The 12,120-nt window shown below is 40.2% G+C and overlaps 1 protein-coding gene across 2 annotated transcripts in view; it reads right to left on the bottom strand.

Annotated features, from left to right (window-relative positions):
- Positions 1 to 11,821, bottom strand: part of LOC124280786 (monocarboxylate transporter 9-like) — a 38,482-nt gene extending 26,661 nt beyond the window's left edge. Inside the window, exon 1 of one of the 2 annotated variants that reach the window (XM_046716757.1) lies at positions 11,665 to 11,821. The gene's annotated coding sequence lies outside the window, so the exon portion shown is untranslated. Of the gene's footprint in view, positions 1 to 233; positions 355 to 11,664 lie in introns of those variants that run through there. The other variant, XM_046716758.1, reaches the window with a different exon arrangement.
- Between the last annotated feature and the right edge of the window lie 299 nt (positions 11,822 to 12,120).

The raw sequence follows: 12,120 nt of genomic DNA, 5'->3' as shown, positions 1-12,120 counted from the left end.
TGTCTGCGTAGACCCCTGAAGGTCTAGACAAGACCTGACACGCCACTACAAAGAGTAGTTTCATCTGTAATCCATAAAGGTTTTTCAGTTTCGGAAACATGTTGAAACAGCAGATTATTTGACCACATTGATTCACGAAGACATCAATCAAACCCCAGTTCACGGTTTTAGATTCTGTAACAAAAGATTCTGTTACAATCTAAACGAATGGTGTATATTTGAACGTTTCTTACCATGGCGACCAATATATCCAGTAGTAACGATGTAATACTCCACAGTACTCCTAACGGCGACAGCGTTCGCCAACCGCGCTACATTCCAGTCGAGTGTATGAAGAATAGAGATGGCATAAACACATCAGCCTTGACCCTGTGCTCGGCCATGCATATGCTGACCTGACCTACTTACACACGCTCCCCGCTATAGAGTCAATTAAATCTAGAATTTCCAAAGACCTGCAATTTTCAGTCATAAAGCCTCTGGATTGTCATAACACGAAATATCATATGTAACACCGCTTGGGCGCAAAAGACAACGTGAAGGTTCTGTATGCAATGGGTCGTGGTTTAACGAGGGAAGGGTGAGAGACGCATTGGAAATAACGCAGGAAAGTGGTATTCTGATATCTACATGCATTAGCGTCAGCGTCCGTCATGTTGGCTAGATAAGTAACGGTTACAAATGTTGAAGCTGCAACAACTGTTCAAGGGATTTTGGACGTGGAAGTATTCGACTTACAACAGTTATTTTATTGCGGGCAAGGTGCGCGGTCTCACACAGGATGCACGTGTGTTTGTGTTGGATAGATGCGTAAATTTCTGTTATTTCTCAAAATTGAATCTTAATTTTAAGGGGGGGGGGACTTACACGTATTACATGAGACTTCAATGTTACATGAGCCTGTTACACGGCATCCCAGTAATGTATGTATTGACATTACATTAAACAGACTTTGCCGCACTCCAACATATCTCAGCCCTCAACTCGTGTGACCTATTCTGAGAAAAGACTTGGATATACATTGCAATATTGTTTACATGAAAAACATTTTGGGTCAAAATAGTGCATTATTATTGAAAAAGGTTTTTTTGTAAAACCTGACATGAACGCATCTGAAGCCTTCTTGTGTTAAAATGCACCACTGTAGTGAGTTGAACAAAACAACATTTTACAGGAAGTAAAGGTCAGGCGCCATCTGACGGCATACGATAATCAGATTCAACGGGTCACGTGCAACGCACGTTGTATGTAACTAGTCAGAATCAGAATAATGACACTGTAGCGTATTAATAGGCATACAGTTTGGGGCGCCTGCTATCGTAGGTTCCCAGATACAGAACCAGTATGCGTCGAAAATGTCATCGAGACTAACAGAATAACGAGATGTCATTGGTTGACAGTAAGGAGGAAGGGAAAAACACTCCCATCTCTAAAATGATGGCGTATGTTGCCAAGGACGTTGACGTTTCGACAAAGTAACATAGTAACATAGTAACATACGAGCTTCTGCATTTTTGCAGTACTGGTTGTATGTCAATATACCAATGGCTGACGACCTGAAGCGTTCTGTACCATACTGTGTACACAGTTCCGACAGAACCACGACTTCTTTAATTTTTAAAGGTTTTACAGCGTATTTTTTATAACAATTATTCTCCACTTTATACTCAACAGCTACATTGGTCCAACTAAAAGTACCAACCCTGTTTACAAAGTGTCACTGTTAAAATATCATTTACTCTAAGAGAAAGCTTTTAAAAAGAAGTCATGTTTAAACGGAAACAACTTTGCAATTGATTCTGTGGCATTTCATTGGCTAATCGAGCCATCGCTTATAAGCTTGCCTTTCCATAAACAAAACAATGATACTTTATGATAATCTTCTTTTCTTCTTTTCTGCGTTTATGGAGTTATAATCGTTTTATGCCCTTGAGAGAACATGTTTAGAGGAGAAACTTTGAACGATCACAGCGTGTGTATTATGATAACTTTATCTGTGACTGACTCCATCTGAGTAAGTGAGTTTAGTTTTACGCCGCTTTAAGCAATATTCCAGCAATATCACAGGCGGAGACACCAGAAATGGGCTTCACAAATTGTACCCATGTGGGGATCGAACCCGGGCCTTCGGTGTAACGAGCGAACACTTTAACCACTAGGCTACCGAACCGACCTCATCAGAAGATAGTCGGGAAGCTTAGTGGTTGAAGTATTTGCTCGTCACGCTGATGGTCAGGGTTCGATTTCCTACTCGGGAAGAATTTCTGGTGTTCCTAGTCCTTCAGTTAAATGCGGCGTTGAACCATATTCACTCATCAGACAAGGATTAGTCACGTGGCAAGATAACTTCGGGCAGAGAACGTCCAAAGATCAGGGTTACATTGAGCCATATCGTGTCTAGACAGCCTATTGCGCATGCGTGACAAAATCCTCCATCATATGCGACTGTTGACAACACATGATGGACTATTGTTACGTTAATTATAAAACACAATTATACCCAATTATAAAACAACCTAAACTTATCGACCACAAGTTCTAAACATATATGGCACATGGACTCCGATAATTATGCACGTGCTGGTTTAACATTATCAACCAATGATTAGCGACCACGTCACAAGCGTCAGAAACTTGTCCTATCTTTCGTATAACATTGTACGGGTCACAATGTCACAAGAGGCCAATGCCGGTTCTGAACTATATACTACCACGATACCACGTTTATTAGGTACCACGTATTGATGAGTGAGTGAGTGAGTGAGTGTGTGTGTGTGTGTGTGCGCGCGCGCGCGCGCGCGCGCGTCCTAATCTGTCCTGAAGAGCGCGTGCGTGCGTGCGTGTGAGTGTTTGCCATCAATTTTGTGCACATGTACTAGGGGGGTCAGCAATATTGTACATTCGATTCCCCATAAATGTACAATGTGTCACGCCCATTTCTGGTTTCCCCCCGTTGTAATGTTGCTGGAATATTACTCACTCACTCACTCACTCGTAATATAACAGAAACCCGGACTGAGCGATGTAACTGCGGTCTGTTATCTCGTGTCACAAACAGACCCCGTCATAATTATGTGGGTCAAGTGGAATACGATCTATTTATTGTGAATCAGTATCGGTGCTGGTCATAAGAACTGGTCATAATTACCGCCTGATACACCATGATGAGAACGGCACCAGCGATAGCCCGTTGTTCGCCTTATAGGGTAATATAGAATGTCTTGTATGTCGCAGTCAGGTAGTGCAATTTCAACCCTGATTTTACTTCAGAAGCGTGAATACTGTAATGTAGGTAGCGTCATAATGTAGGTAGTTTTAATATGTAGTTCCTAACAAAAAATAGTGTTAAAAAAAAACTACGACAATAGACCGGTGCACTGGCAAATAAACTGTATTGAATATAATGCGCAAGGGCGGATCCAGGATTTTGGAGAAAGGGGGCTGCACATATACTCATGCCAATTATGGTTGTCACCCCCCCCACCCCAACCCCCTCTCCAATTAAAAAAATTGAAGGGGGTGACAACCATTATTGGCATGAGTATATATCATGAAGTCCAAATGTTAGGGGGAAATGCTCCTCAGGGGGAAAAAATCGGGTGGGGGGTGGGAGGTGCGCGCACCCCTTTTCTGGATCCGCCCTTGCTGCGATACAGGTTCCGTATTGCGTTATATTGGGAGTTCAAGTGTTTGGCAGTGAGTGGAAGTAATTGTAAATGTAGACCTATTTTCTACATACAAAGGCTCTAAAACCTAGACACATGGTTCCGATGACAGTTTGGACAGTTAGGGATTCTTTCCGTTTTATACAATTCGTATTATGTAAAATATACCGTTTAGTCAGTTAAATACGAAGGGAAATACCATAGGTGAATGAAAGTCTGAGTATCGTTTAACTAAACCCATGGAGATTAATGATAGTCTGTCTCACAGTCCCTGAACCACATTACTGTCCCTATACTGCTTAGCCCTCCCTGCAATGCTAAAGCCCTAAATGAAGCAAGTCTAGATTTCCTCATCTCACTGAGGTTCCTTTTCAATTTAAATGGGTTTATTCGTTAGTGTCAAAATAATATATATTCAGAGATTATGCGTTAGTCTAAGATTATGAAAAAAATGTTTATATCTCTTACCCATTATACCGGTTCTCAGAAAAAATATTGAAATACGTCTCGTTTGAAAAGCGTATTGCGGTATATGGGTAACATCGTGCAGGGTTACCAACATGCTGGCTTGCCATTTAACATCACGGGAAAAATACACATGGTCCTTTGTGGAAGATCACACCATAATTTATGTACGCTAAGCTCTTATGTAGGTCTCTTCTATATCAGGCCCGTGAAGATCCGGGTTAGAATTGATCTTCAGTAACCCATGCTTGTCGTAAGAGGCGACTAACGGGATCGGGTGGTCAGACTCGCTGACTTGGTTGACACAAGTCATCGTTTCCCAATTGCGTTGATCGACGCTTATGTTGTTGATCACTGGATTGCCTCGTTCAGACTCAAATATTTACAGACCGCCGCCATTTAGCAGGAATATTGCGGAGTGCGGCGTTAAACAACCAAAATATTACATTGTCTCTAAATTGTTTAAATATTGTCGTCGTCCACCCAGATTCATTTCTTACAATATAATTAAACAGATGATGGTTATCTTTGTTCAGCGACACTGACATCCAACAAGCCCACGTTTCCTGTTTGTTGTTAAGTGGCGAGTTACCCCATTCATCGTCATCATCCATATGTCATCCCTTTCTAGATTGAACACAGGGATGTTATTAGCACTTCCTGAAAGCGGACCGCGTCAGGTCACCAGGTATCACTACTGGCTAGCAATTACGTACAGACACAACGCGTGGTACACTAATGTCCTCACTGGCTCTCACCGTATTGAAATATTCTACTATGCATAGGTAGCATTATTTAGTGAAGAGTGAGTGAATTTAGTTTTACGCCGCTTTTAGCAATATTCCAGCAATATCGCGGCGGGGACACCAGACTGACTGACTGAGTTCGGTTTTACGCCGCTTTTAGCAATATTCCAGCAACATCACGACGGGGGGACACCAGAAATGGGCTTCACACATTGTACCCATGTGGGGATTCGAACCCGGGTCTTCGGCGTGACAAGCCAACGCTTTAACCACTAGGCTACCCCACCGCCCCGGGGACACCAGAAATGGGCTTCACACATCGTACCCATGTGGGGAATCGAACCTGGGCCTTCGGCGTGACAAGCGAACGCTTTAACCATGAGGCTACCACCGCCTCTGGGCCTCGAGACGATCTTGCACACCTACGTACACTGATCCACTTGATGTCTGTCTGATCTGTCATGGGGGTTTATGTTCCGAGCAAGGAACGTACCTGACACGAACAGCTAGAACAATCTATTATCTATAACACGCAAGTCTTGGAATGGCCTTCTCTGCTGCGAAAAAAACCCGGTAAGTCTCAAATTTGATTCTGGCAATCCGTGCCCCTCACGTCAAGAATTTTGTATCTTCGCCGACAAGTAACGGCAACTCTGCAACATCATCTGATTCTAACAAACCCCTCCCATTTCTCCTAAGGAAACTCCAAACCTCCCCGAACACGCACCCCGCGAGTTCCTGGGAATAATTAAGAGCGTGAGAACATCACCTCTTCGGCAGCGGAGCAGGTGCGCGATTACCTCCTTGCAGCGTCTTCTCAATGAAGCCTTGCCAGGAGCTCTCACTACTTTTTGTATCTCTGAACGTCTTCGCTAAATATGTACTTTCAGAAAACACATGGGAGAGGAAGGCACAAGATTATATTTAACACTCTTACATACGTCCATCGTACTGAGGCGGTACTCGTACTGAGGCGGTACTAACTGACGTCAGAAATTCTCAAGGTTGACTTTTATCGCTCGTAACTGAATATATTTCTTTGGGTACAAAAAATATCATGTTGATTTCAGGCATATGTCGAATTCAGAAAATAATGAATGGCGTTCAGAACGAAATGGAATTATATAACCGTGATTGAATTGGAATTGACTGTTGAACAATGTCGAAAGTCAATGGTAACATTTTCCTGACAATGACTGTACAATGAACAGTAGTGACTTATTCGTCACAATGACGGAGCACTGCCGAAAGTCACTGGTGAATTATTCGTGTAAACGACTGCATACTGCCGAAAGTCAATGGTAACATTTTCCTGACCACCCAGAGATATTGATACGCAGGATTACGCAATCAGAGATATTGATAAACATATTGATACGCAGGATTACGCAATCAGAGATATTGATAAACATGTAGCAACACATATTTATTGAGAGACTGCATGTTGAAATATGGTTCTGCATAATCGGAGATATTGCAAAAAAAGGCTTGTGCAACCATAGACAATGATAAAGATGTTGAAACACGGGTTTGTGCAACCATAGACAATGATGAAGATGTTGAAACACGGGTTTGTGCAACCATAGACAATGATAAAGATGTTGAAACACGGGCTTGTGCAACCATAGACAATGATAAAGATGTTGAAACACGGCCTTATGCAACAATAGACAATGATAAAGATGTTGAAACACGGGCTTGTGCAACCATAGACAATGATAAAGATGTTGAAAGACAGGTTTGTGCAACCATAGACAATGATAAAGATGTTGAAACAGGTTTGTGCAACCATAGACAATGATAAAGATGTTGAAACACGGGCTTGTGCAACCATAGACAATGATAAAGATGTTGAAACACGGGCTTGTGCAATTATAGACAATGATAAAGATGTTGAAACAGGTTGTGCAACCATAGTCAATGATAAAGATGTTGAAACACGGGCTTGTGCAACCATAGACAATGATAAAGATGTTGAAACATGGGCTTGTGCAACCATAGACAATGATAAAGATGTTGAAACATGGGCTTGTGCAACCATAGACAATGATAAAGATGTTGAAACAAGGGTTTGTGCAACCATAGACAATGATAAAGATGTTGAAACACGGGCTTGTGCAACCATAGACAATGATAAAGATGTTGAAACACGGGCTTGTGCAATCATAGACAATGATAAAGATGTTGAAACACGGGCTTGTGCAACCACAGACAATGATAAAGATGTTGAAACACGGGTTTGTGCAACCATAGACAATGCTGCTCAAAGCGGCATTAAATTAAATTCACTCATTCTTCACAAAGTTGCTGATATTACCGATCTTAACATTCCAAATGACCAGAATCAGGATTCGGAACAACAATCAGCAGGTCCTAGAGTGACTAAGGGGCGCAACTCGGTAGCACGAAAGGTTAAAACAAGAAGAAATAACAAGGGGAGTTCGGATTTCACTGACGATTGTTTTGGTTATATCATACAGCTGTATATCCATCTGGATGTCGCCCAAAAGGTAATTTATCTGTAAAACCATTAACAAACATCAGCTGCTGCAAGCACTGACTTGGATTAACAAATACTGATTCATTTGAAAAATGACAATTAGCATACAATCAAATTGATGATTTACAAGTAAATCCAGAGACGTTTATCTCGAGACTTATACCTTTCGGGGTTCAATGAGTGAGTGAGTTTAGGTTTACGCCGCTTTGAGCAATATTCCAGCAATATCACGGCGGGGGCACCAGAAATGGGCTTCACACATTATACCCAAATCTGGATTCGAACCCGGGTCTTCTGCGTGACGAGCAAACGCTTTAACCACTAGGCTACCCACCGACCCTGTCGTGAGTTAAACGTGAAAACAGGTAAATATGATGAGAAACAGCAGCCATCTCGCTGGCTCATCAGCCATGTTTCCAATAGTGTCAGCTGTATCACTCTCCCACGAGTGACCTATTGGTTATAATCTGATGGCCAAACACCCTCCCCCCATTAGCGTCCAATGGAGTCACGCCTATTTGAGAACAAACAGACTACTGCCTTGAAATGATGAGTTGGCGAAAACCACTTGTGAAGTCATCATTGCGGACCACTTCGCTGTGGCCAGTTTGTCGTTGATGGAGCTAACTTTGATGATGGCGTTCGCTAGTGGATTTACTTGCTCTGCTCCGAACTACGTTAAACTGGACATCCGTTGATAATGTCAGAATTCAAGTCATTTCATGGTTCGACATATCGGGAGTTATGTTTGTTCGTATTTTTCCAGATTTGTATTTTAACCTTACTCAAAAACATCTTCCACTTCGATATATCCGGATGTGACATATTTCGTATTTTTCCAGGTTTGTATTTCCACACTACTCAAAAACATCTTCCACTTCGATATATCCGGATGTGACTTGTTTCGTATTTTTCCAGATTTGTATTTCCACACTACTCAAAAACATCTTTCACTTCGATATATCCGGATGTGACTTGTTTCGTATTTTTCCAGGTTTGTATTTCAACACTACTCAAAAACATATTCCACTTCGATATATCCGGATGTGACATATTTCGTATTTTTCCAGGTTTGTATTTCAACACTACTCAAAAACATATTCCACTTCGATATATCCGGATGTGACTTATTTTGTATTTTTCCAGGTTTGTATTTCAACACTACTCAAAAACATATTCCACTTCGATATATCCGGATGTGACATATTTCGTATTTTTCCAGGTTTGTATTTCAACACTACTCAAAAACATATTCCACTTCGATATATCCGGATGTGACTTATTTCGTATTTTTCCAGGTTTGTATTTCCACACTACTCAAAAACATATTCCACTTCGATATATCCGGATGTGACATATTTCGTATTTTTCCAGGTTTGTATTTCAACACTACTCAAAAACATCTTTCACTTCGATATATCCGGATGTGACTTGTTTCGTATTTTTCCAGGTTTGTATTTCAACACTACTCAAAAACATATTCCACTTCGATATATCCGGATGTGACATATTTCGTATTTTTCCAGGTTTGTATTTCAACACTACTCAAAAACATATTCCACTTCGATATATCCGGATGTGACTTATTTTGTATTTTTCAAGGTTTGTACTTCAACACTACTCAAAAACATATTCCACTTCGATATATCCGGATGTGACTTATTTCGTATTTTTCCAGGTTTGTATTTCAACACTACTCAAAAACATCTTCCACTTCGATCTATCCGGATGTGACTTGTTTCGTATTTTTCCAGGTTTGTATTTCAACACTACTCAAAAACATATTCCACTTCGATATATCCGGATGTGACATATTTCGTATTTTTCCAGGTTTGTATTTCAACACTACTCAAAAACATATTCCACTTCGATATATCCGGATATGACTTATTTCGTATTTTTCCAGGTTTGTATTTCCACACTACTCAAAAACATATTCCACTTCGATATATCCGGATGTGACATATTTCGTATTTTTCCAGGTTTGTATTTCAACACTACTCAAAAACATCTTTCACTTCGATATATCCGGATGTGACTTGTTTCGTATTTTTCCAGGTTTGTATTTCAACACTACTCAAAAACATATTCCACTTCGATATATCCGGATGTGACATATTTCGTATTTTTCCAGGTTTGTATTTCAACACTACTCAAAAACATATTCCACTTCGATATATCCGGATGTGACTTATTTTGTATTTTTCAAGGTTTGTACTTCAACACTACTCAAAAACATATTCCACTTCGATATATCCGGATGTGACTTATTTCGTATTTTTCCAGGTTTGTATTTCAACACTACTCAAAAACATCTTCCACTTCGATCTATCCGGATGTGACTTGTTTCGTATTTTTCCAGGTTTGTATTTCAACACTACTCAAAAACATCTTCCACTTCGATGTATCCGGATGTTACTTATTTCGTATTTTTCCAAGTTTGTATTTCAACAGATCTCAAGGACATCTGACACTTTCCTTTAGCTGTGGTGACGATATTCCGATTTTTGTAGTTCTTGTTTTGCACAAAATATGTATAGCCTTACAATAACAGGAAAGATAAGATGTTGCACCCGGATGCAAGCCCAACTTGCACGTGTATACCAGCATAAGCTGCACCTGAATATTATAATATAGGTTGCATCTATGTATCACACAAGTCGCCTGTCGAGTTTGGGCGGATCGTGACGTCACAATTGTCTCATTCTCGCGCGTTGTGAACTTTGACCGTGGTTTGAAAGCCAGAGCCAATATAAAATCGCTAATGACCCCATGTATTATATGTTTCAACATAGATATAACGATCCCTACTTGGACAAGAACTTGAAAAACAAAATCCCCCAATGCGTGAACCACCAAACAAACAAACCAATTATCGGGAGACACAAAAGCGTCAAAACTCCGGCAGCGGTTTACAGTCATACCGCTCCAATGGATGATCATTTCCCTTACCGCAGTGTTCGGCCGGTAATATTCAGTTTAACATATTCAAAAAAATAATGAAAACTGGCTATAAAAGGAAACATAATATCATAATTTGAAAAAATCTGTCATTATGAAATAATAATAAAGTTCAACATTTCATTTAAATTATACTGTTTAATGTAGAGCTTATTGGTTGATTCTATAAAGGATTACTGGAATTCTTTGGACTTTCTTTTAAATGATGAATTCTTTCTTTAAAATATTGAAGACTTTCTTTAAAATCAGGACTTTCGTAAAAGTTTGAAAAATAAATTTGTCTTTTAATCCATTTCAGTATATGACAATATTCAATTTGTTCTGTCTAGATCTTCTCATGTTGGTAAGCACGTATGCATGTCGCGAGCTCTGACGTCACATGACCATATCTAAACTAATATTTCTAAAAGCATTTACATAAAGGAAATGAAAATATACCCTGTCTTTCGATGAATCTAAAAAAATAATGTAGTTGTACGATGATGTAAAGTCACTATTGTGGATAAAGGGAAGTGTTTTGCTACAAAACTTGAATAATGTCAATTTCATCAACATATGCAAACGCGATAATAATGAGCATCAGATGAAAGTGAATTTGTTACTTTTTTAATAAGTGTAGGAATTTTATGAAAATTACTTTTCCTCTTGGAACAAACTATGCTTTTAAAAAATGGTCTTTGTTAAGAAATCCCGACATGCTGATGTGTGAATAGCGAGAGCTCAGCTGATGTCGTCCGCGCTGAACCACTTGATCTAAATATAGCCACTGAGATCATCTTCACAAACTCCAAGAAAAAATATCTCGCAGCTGATGCTGGCTTCGCTTGGGAAAAAACATATTTTACCCAGTTTGGAAAATGTAGGATTTTTCAAATTGTGTATAATTATATTTTTTTCAATTATTGTACATTATTTAGATATTTTTGTTCAAATGACTGGCTTGAATGTATATTATATTTTTCACTGGATTGAGTACAGTATTATAATTGTGCGTTCCCTGTGTATACACTATGGAAGTATGTGAAGCTCATGAATTATTAACCAAATGGAATTCTGGGTAACGGCGTCATCGTTTCTCTTTGTCCGAGGCCTATATATCAAGGTTAAAACCCAGAAACAAAGAAATACAGGCGTCGTATGAATATGACATGCGTGAAAATGACAAACATGATCATAAATGTACTTGAAAATGACACAATATCGCAGTGACTGATCGTAGTTTAGTCGATACATACCAGCTGAACGGAAAGCTCTGCCGGTCGGGAACACAAAGAAAGTGGGCTACAGATAACCGTAGATTTAAGGGAAAAAACACCAGCAAACCTACCTTATCGCCGCATGTGGGATGGAAAAGGGGTGTTTCCCCTAATTCCGGTATAAAATGGGACAAGGGTTAATATCCAAACGCTGTCTTGATAAATTCCGAACACCCCAACTCGTACTTCGTCGTCTCGAGCGAGAACAGCTGATCGTCGGCGACCTATATGCTGGGAAGGGGAGTGAGCAAGAATCTGGGGTTTTGATTGGTCGGGATATGTGACGTCACTAATGTAATGCACAATGGTCCAATTGCAGTCGCGGTGCAGCATGCATTCGCTGTTGGATTTCGGGACATTGTGACATGTTATAACCGTTAACTGATCAGTTTCGGTCTTCGGTTTGCATGTATTTATCGGAGAGAACGTGTTGCATTTGTTTGTTACCGGGGTTGTCCGTTAGCGCGTGGAGCACGAGGCTGTGCAGCGTGGTGTGCACGGACCCTCGCCCAGCCCGAGGATTTCAA

Source organism: Haliotis rubra, unplaced genomic scaffold, assembly GCF_003918875.1.
Source record: "Haliotis rubra isolate DU_JTF1 unplaced genomic scaffold, ASM391887v1 Scf274, whole genome shotgun sequence".
Lineage (NCBI taxonomy): Eukaryota > Metazoa > Mollusca > Gastropoda > Lepetellida > Haliotidae > Haliotis > Haliotis rubra.
This window is presented reverse-complemented; position numbering and strand designations above follow the sequence as displayed.